The 8,215-nt window shown below is 39.9% G+C and overlaps 1 protein-coding gene across 5 annotated transcripts in view; it reads right to left on the bottom strand.

Annotated features, from left to right (window-relative positions):
* Positions 1 to 5,449, bottom strand: part of mak (male germ cell associated kinase) — a 29,187-nt gene extending 23,738 nt beyond the window's left edge. For 4 of the 5 annotated variants that reach the window (XM_012964951.3, XM_018094707.2, XM_012964950.3 and 1 more), the window contains exon 1: positions 5,030 to 5,449. The gene's annotated coding sequence lies outside the window, so the exon portion shown is untranslated. The remainder of the gene's footprint in view (positions 1 to 5,029) is intronic. The other variant, NM_001079339.1, reaches the window with a different exon arrangement.
* Between the last annotated feature and the right edge of the window lie 2,766 nt (positions 5,450 to 8,215).

Below are 8,215 nucleotides of genomic sequence, written 5' to 3' on the forward strand. Positions count from 1 at the left end.
GGCTTTCTTTTTTTTTTTTTGCAAGTATATTCACTACCCTGTGTTCTTTTTTTTGTGCACAGTTTTGGTGCTATGTATTGCATGATTATGTCAACTGTTTTAATGTGTACTGTTAAATTTGCTTATGTCATTATTTTGAACTATTCTATAAAAGGAAATTATTTTTTAATAATACCACTGTGCTTGAAATTATTTAAGTGCAAACCCATATCCATAAAGTGTATTACTTAGGTGTGAAACCAGTTGATGTTGTTGCTCAAAAAGCTTACTGGCAAATTACCTATTGTTTTTACAAACAAGACTGGCTTCTGGTTCCCCATCTACGTATACAAGTCTACCAAATGATAAGAATGTAATACAGCTCTTTAATACCAATATGGACCTACTTGTGTTTCAGTAAAGTGCATTTACACTGGCTGTAAAACATTACACCACAAGATTATATCTATTTCTGCCACTAGGTGACATGATACCCATATAATCTTTAATTATCACTGCCATTATACCTTATTCCTGACACATCAAGGTAACTGTACAATGTACAAACATTCAGCCAACAACTAGGCAAAAAGAACACGTTAAGCCATATTTTACTTTACAGTCCACATAACAAAGTATGTATATAGAAACTGAGTTGGTTCCACGGTAACTAAAATGTATATGGTATAATTTACAAGCAAATGATATTGCAGATGTAACTGAAGTTTCTCATTACAATGAAAGTTTGCAGACGTTTAAAACTAAAGCTGGCCGAAACCTAGTTTTGTACGATATTCGGTGTGTGTATGGTGAATTGATGAGACGACCAATATTGCAAAAGCTTTGGATATCGGTCGCCTTGTCGATCAGGTGGGTCAAAAGATATTAAATAGGCGCCGTTGAAGGTGCCGAGCAAAATTTGTGTTAAAGGCGGAATCATCAGGTGAGGTAGAATCCCTACTATTTGTACGTCCATACCTGACAATTCAGCCCTGAATGTCAATGGAGGGAACGAACAATCTTTCCTGCAACCAATGGTCATTGGTCGCAGGAAAGATCGTTATTGGTACGTGTATGGCCACCTTAAATTTATGTAATGCACACAGATAAGGGATCTTTCTGTTATTTAGATCTCCATACCTTAAGTCTTCAAAAATCATTAAAACATTAAATAAACCTAATAGGATTGTTTTGTCTCCAATAAGGATTAATAATTTCTTAGATGAAATCAAGTACAAGGTAATGTTCTGTTACTACAAAAAAGTATTATGTTATGTAAAATTTTGAATTATCTGATTAAAATTGAGTCTGTGGAAGATGGCTTTCCCGTTATTTAGAACTTTTTATATAATGGGTTTCCAGATAGCAAATCCCATACCTGTATTAAAATATTCTAGTCTTTTATGTTAAATCCACCACTTTGAGGTCCTACATTTGGTCTGGGTCTCACTCTAAGAAACCCTTATTACTTTTAATGGCCTTCTGGGGGGCAGCTCCACAGGTTGGGAACCACTGACAGCCTAAAAATCCGTTTTTAAAATAACAAGCTTAGTACAGTTTGCATGTTAGTTACAGGTGCATAATATCACATCAGTGTGGAAAAGCATATAAATCCAAAGGCAGCATATTCATATAATATTTGATAAACTGTGGAAAATCTTAGGATTTAAACATTTCAAAAATGTTTACCTTCTTGGCAAGGGCAAGTAATGTATATTATAACCATATTATAAGGACACTGGAATACACTGTTTTTATAATGATGCCACCTGATAAATCAGATCAGCAGACTGAAACAGCATTTGTGTGCAGGCATTATTGTTTGTATTGGTTCCATTAGAATATACTATTTGCGATGTATATAAGCAAATAAACAGTAAACATATACCCAGGGTCTGAGCTAATACAATCTTCTATTTTTATTGCTACCATTACTCCAATTATTAGCAAAAGACAGTGCAAATAATAAGTAATATCAGGAGCAGCTCAGATGACTTGCTAAAATTAAAATGTAAAAATGAAAAATGGGACATGGCTAGGGAAACTTCTCCTGCTAATCAAACAAAATATACAGGGCAATGATAAAATGAGGTTAATATAAAAAGTAACAAGTAAATCCACTTGTGTGAGGCTGACATGTGGGTTTAGTGACATACTCTACAGTAAAGCGCTTTACACAAGATTATAGAAAGAATTACACAAAGAACAGATGGAAGCAAGCACAAAGGCAAAATGAGCACAACAGAAGATAAGCTCCTGGAGGTGAATGGAGGTCATTTATTTAGATATAAAACATATCAGACTACATTTAGATAGTTTCAATTGCCCTTAAGTAAATGCTTTTATATCTATAAAAGATGTACTCTACATAACTAAGGTGACATCCTGCAAGAAGCCTGGAGTATGTGTCAGCAGAGGTACAAGACTCGAGTGAGAACCTGCAATAAGGCACAAGACATATGCTCAAAAGTGCCACTGGATTTCGCCTAACAAAACGATCTTTGGTGAGCGCTCCTAGAGCTGCTTTAAAGATTACTATAAAACGTCACAATACCCCATTTTGGATGGTCCTGACTCTACCCTTCATTGCTCAGCACTGTCCCACTCAAGGCACTTTTTAAATAATTTCCAGAGATATAATTTATAGGTTCTTCAATAACATGGCCCAGTTCAGCAAAGAATTAAAGAGAGTGATACAAACCTAAAGTGCTACTAACAACAGTTTTTGTTACTTCTTGTTCATCACCGCTTGACCTGACTATAAGAAATGCGTACATCATATGGAGATAATAATGATGATAATGTAGTCATATATAAAGTTTTTTTACTTTTATTTTTGTAGTCCGTGTGTGCCCAATTTTTGCAGTTGACATATTGCCATTCCCTTTGCTGAGGATCTGGCTGGGAATGTGGCACTTGGACCACCCTTTTTACTTGGGAAGTGTCTCTACTTTGGTATTCTTATAGAACTCAAGCCTCAATGACTGGACGTGGCCTCAAAGAAATATTTATGGCCCACAGGATAAGCAATATATGTTTATTGTGAATCTACACGGTAGAGAAAATTTGAGCCCACTCCACATCTAGAATGTTCAGTAACCCACAACCAATCATATGCAACCTTACAAGTTTTGCAAAAGCCACCCAAACCCACACTTCTACTGTACCAGTCCAAAATTTCTGTACATTGGGCAATATTTGGAAAAAAACTGTAAGCACTGGCCTAACTTATTATTAGTTATTTACCCCACTGAAAAATCATCTTAGTGCCCCCTAAACTTTAGCACAACAAAATTAATGTGGCTCAGTATAAAAGTAAAGCAAACAATGCTGACCATACCTATTACATAGTAACACCGTAAGTTAGGTCGAAAAAAGACATGTCCGTCAAGTTCAACCATAATGCCTATATATAACCTGCCTAACTGCTAGCTGATCCAGAGGAAGGCAAAAAACACCATCTGAAGCCTCTCTAATTTGCCTCAGAGGGGAAAAAAATCCCTCCAGACTCCAATATTCAATAGCCAGGGCATGTAAAATCTTAGGCTTGACACATGGAACAGCAGTCATTCAAGAAACTCAAAAAGGTTTAAAAATTAGTTTACTCGGGTGCAAGAAACCCCAGGTCCCACGCTTACAGGCCAGCCAATGTAAAGGTACATGAAGGAGTGAAGGAAAGTAGCGCATTCACCATTATGTTCAAGTTGCCTAGGTGCATTGCCTAGAACCCATAGCTGGAGGTAACATGAAACAGAAATGGCAAGCACTCTTTCAGTAATAAAAGTTGATATTATTTTTTTAAAAAGTGGCAAAAGGAAACTGCCCAGGATACTGTGAAATCCCTCAATCTGCCATTCTTTCCTGGCAGCTCACTAACTAGCAATGTGCAATGGGTGCTCACTAACTAGCAATGTGCAATGGGTGCTCACTAACTAGCAATGTGCAATGGGAGCTCACTAACTAGCAATGTGCAATGGGTGCTCACTAACTAGCAATGTGCAATGGGAGCTCACTAACTAGCAATGTGCAATGGGTGCTCACTAACTAGCAATGTGCAAAGGGAGCTACTAACTAGCAATGTGCAATGGGAGCTCACTAACTAGCAATGTGCAATGGGTGCTCACTAACTAGCAATGTGCAATGGGAGCTCACTAACTAGCAATGTGCAATGGGTGCTCACTAACTAGCAATGTGCAAAGGGAGCTACTAACTAGCAATGTGCAATGGGAGCTACTAACTAGCAATGTGCAATGGGAGCTCACTAACTAGCAATGTGCAATGGGAGCTCACTAACTAGCAATGGGCAATGGGAGCTCACTAACTAGCAATGTGCAATGGGAGCTCACTAACTAGCAATGGGCAATGGGAGCTCACTAACTAGCAATGTGCAATGGGAGCTCACTAACTAGCAATGTGCAATGGGAGCTCACTAACTAGCAATGTGCAATGGGAGCTCACTAACTAGCAATGGGCAATGGGAGCTCACTAACTAGCAATGGGCAATGGGAGCTCACTAACTAGCAATGGGCAATGGGAGCTCACTAACTAGCAATGTGCAATGGGAGCTAACCAAGCCAATCATCCCCATGAGCACAAGGGCAGTAGGAACTCCATGCAGTGCAGGACAACAGAATAGCATTTTAAAAACTCAATGCGCTTATACAAGAGACTGAGCACATACGCAGAAGCATTTATGAAACGTCCAACTATAACATTTCCTACAATAATAGCCTGCACTCTCTGTGACAAAAATATATTAAAGGAGTATTGCCCGGAATCTAGTCCATGAACTCCGCCCTATGCACGCATATACATGGCCAAACATTAGACAAACACGCATATGACAAACAAGCACCTTGATATATACGTGATTACAGTAACACATATACGTAAATATATATGCCGGTGACTCTGTTAGAAACGTTAAGAATACGGGATTCTATAAAGCTGACTGTTCCTACAGCAGACAGGTGTTAGGGAATTCTACATTCGCCGATTATCAGTGTACAAGCATAATGGCTCTCGCTTTTATTTTCACAAACCCACTCACCTCCACCTGCCCAGGCCTGCTATCTCCTACATGGAATTTTCGCACTCACACTTGGGGTAATGATCATGTGATTTCTACTTGGGATCCCCGTTTTCTCTCCTCAGTGCGTGTCACTCGTCTCCCTGGTAACAGCTGCCAGACTGTGACGCTCCCGCAGATATTAGGGGGAGGAGCAGAGCTCGTCAAGGCGGAGCTAAGGTTTGCTAGGAACAACAGCCCTTGCAATTGAATATAGCTGCTGCTCGCTTCAACGTCTGTCTAAAAATCTAAAGTGTGCCCTGATTTCTCCCAGCTCTAAAATCTCTGTTTTGGTAATAAATTCTTATTTCATCGCTGGAAACAGTTTTGTGATCTCTTACTTTGTGCTGACAGGTCCTGCCTACCCATATCATCCTCCTCCCTCTCCCTTGTCAGATACTTTCTCCTCTTACTTTTTCCTGCCAGATCCCTCCTCACCTATTCATCCTCCTCCCTGTGATGTCATGCTTCGTCCCTCCTCGGTGCGACGTCATCTCTGGCCTCCCCTCCGAGCAGAGTCATGCCTTGGTTTTCCTCCGTCATCATTATATGGAGTTATATAGTCATTACAGTAATAAATGCAATTAAATACAAATCAGTACAGTAACATTAAGAGATGAGAGCTATGTGTTAAAGAAGCAAGAGGAAGGAGTCCCTGCCCTGTATAGGTTACAATATAGGTTTTGGCTGCGGGGTGTCATGGTGCACTGTGTGGTGTCCCTTGGCATGTCTATGGCCAACTGTGGCGATGAGTAGTGTATGGGGGGCTCACTAAGGGGCCTATTTATTATTACATGGGATCCCCAACCTTTTTTACGTATGACCCACATTCAAATGTAAAAAAGAGTTGGGAGCATCACAAGCATAACAGTTTCTAGTGGTGCCAAATACGTCCTATTATTGGCTATTTGGTAGTCAATATATCGGGTGGGCAAACTATGGCCCGCGGGCCACGTCCGGCCCATTGGTCTTTTTAATCTGGCCTGCCGACTCCGCAAGTGTCATCACGCGAGACTTAAACTGACGAGCAGAGACAGCGTAACGCTGGCCCAGCCCTGTCAATGTGGCCCCTGAGCCAAAAATTTTGCCCACTCCTGCCCTATATGGACTGGGAGCCTACAGGAGGTTCTGTGTGCCAGTACACCGGGTTTTTATCAGGCCCAGATTTGTGGCGAGTCCATGAAGGCCTGGGCCTAGGGCGGCACAAATTTGGGGACGGCATGCCGCCCAGTCACGCTAAAGTTTTGCTCACATATGGAGCACTGGGGACCAGGATGCGGCGGCAAGATTTGCGGAAATCGCAGAAGTTGCCTCAGCCCCTTCCCTCAGGAATTTGCTTTGGCTGTTGACTCCTGGGCATGCTCACTTGTTCTCAACTCAAATTACTAAGCACGCCATCCAGTCTAGTAGCCAGTGAAGAGATGGCATTGCTGGTTCCCATAGAAAATCAGCTCTAGCTGTCTGCTTCAATTTTTTTCTCATAACCTCCTCATCTGAGCTCAGCTCAAAGGACTTTTATCAAAGACAGTTCTGCTGTGTGAGCCTGTATTCTTGATGAAATGTATGCTGAATAAGGGTCTTTGTGTGTGTATGCTGTTTGCGGATTTAAATGTATCTGATTAATTATCAGAGAAAAAATGGCCACTGGGTGAAAGCTGTTATTTTGGCGCCGCGTATGCCATCCTACCAGTGATTTACATTCTAGCCGGTGGGATGGCATTTCGGGGAGATTAGTCGCCCACGACAAGAGAGATTTGTCGCGTGACGACTAATCTCCCCGTCTGTCACGGCCCGTAGTGATGATGCTAGCTCCAGTACCTTCTATATACTGTATTGCAAATAGCCTTCTCTAACCATACAAAGCATTGTGACTGTATTAATTAAAGTCAAAGGTAAAACTCACCAAACAAAAAGTAAATAAAAAATACATAAACACTGAGCAAGGTTGAATTTACCAAACAAAAAAATATGCAAAAATACACAAACACTGGGCAGCAGGAAGCATACTGAGGGAAATACTCATGAAGAGTGGAGGTTAATTTAATAAAGTCAGGCCTTTCAATATTCACGTTTATTAAAGTTCATCAAAAATAGCCAGTATCAGCATTCAAAAAAAGAGAAACACGTTCATTCCCCGAAGAGATTTGTGATTTGTAATTTCTTCCCAGGAGTATTAAGATGATAAATACTGTATACTTCATGACTAAGCAGGTTTAAGATCATATAATACCACTTACACTAAGAAAGTCAGCCAAAAACAACTGAGCCAAGTGTCTAAATAATCTGTTTTGTTCTTTTCAGACGACTTTGAGGTCCCAGTGATTAATGAGGAGCAGACAAGTCTCAGCCACAACACTGAAAAGAAGTGGGAATTTGATCATTGCCGATTGCTGAAGATCTATTGTCTTTGTAAACATTCCTGTGTTCTTGGACATTTGTTTGTACTGCCTGAGCAGTCATGTTTTCATTATCTGGAGGTTAATATTACTAAATGTGTTTTTACACAGACCTTTGCTGTGCCTAGGTAATAGAGATAGCTTGGTTCCCTAAACTTTGTCTACAGCAACATTATAATTAACTTCTTGGTTGTTGGCCAAACGGTTGATATCATCAACCATTTCCATCTATGTTTATTGATAATAGGAGATAGTCCGGGCAATACTAAAGAAAACAACACTGAATGTGCTAACACCAAATAGAGTTAATAGAAAAACAGGAATGAAAACCTATAGTAGCACTATGCAATACAATGTATACTTAATGAACAGTTGATTACCATAAAACTTTAAAAATTTCATGCTAGACCTCCCGCAAGTGGACCCATTCGGGAATTGTATTTATAAAAGATTATGGAGATCTGTTAAAACGTTACTTTTATTACTAGCGTAGTAGCGCTTTATAAATAAAGATATACATACATACATACATACATTACTACAAGTTTACAAAACTTAAATAAAAGAAAAAAAATGTAAAAAGTCCCCATCAAATCACCCAGTCCTGTATTAGGAGACAGTGTGCTAAAACCGCACAAAAGGGAAACTACTGGCTATCAAATTCTATAGTGCCTTGCTATAATCAAACTGTCCTTTCCAGTATACAGTCACCCCAAACCCCCAAACCTATTAGTACCCTGCATTAAATTGTTGGATCTAACAGACATAGTCA

Source organism: Xenopus tropicalis, chromosome 6 (genome assembly GCF_000004195.4).
Source record: "Xenopus tropicalis strain Nigerian chromosome 6, UCB_Xtro_10.0, whole genome shotgun sequence".
NCBI classification, from domain to species: domain Eukaryota; kingdom Metazoa; phylum Chordata; class Amphibia; order Anura; family Pipidae; genus Xenopus; species Xenopus tropicalis.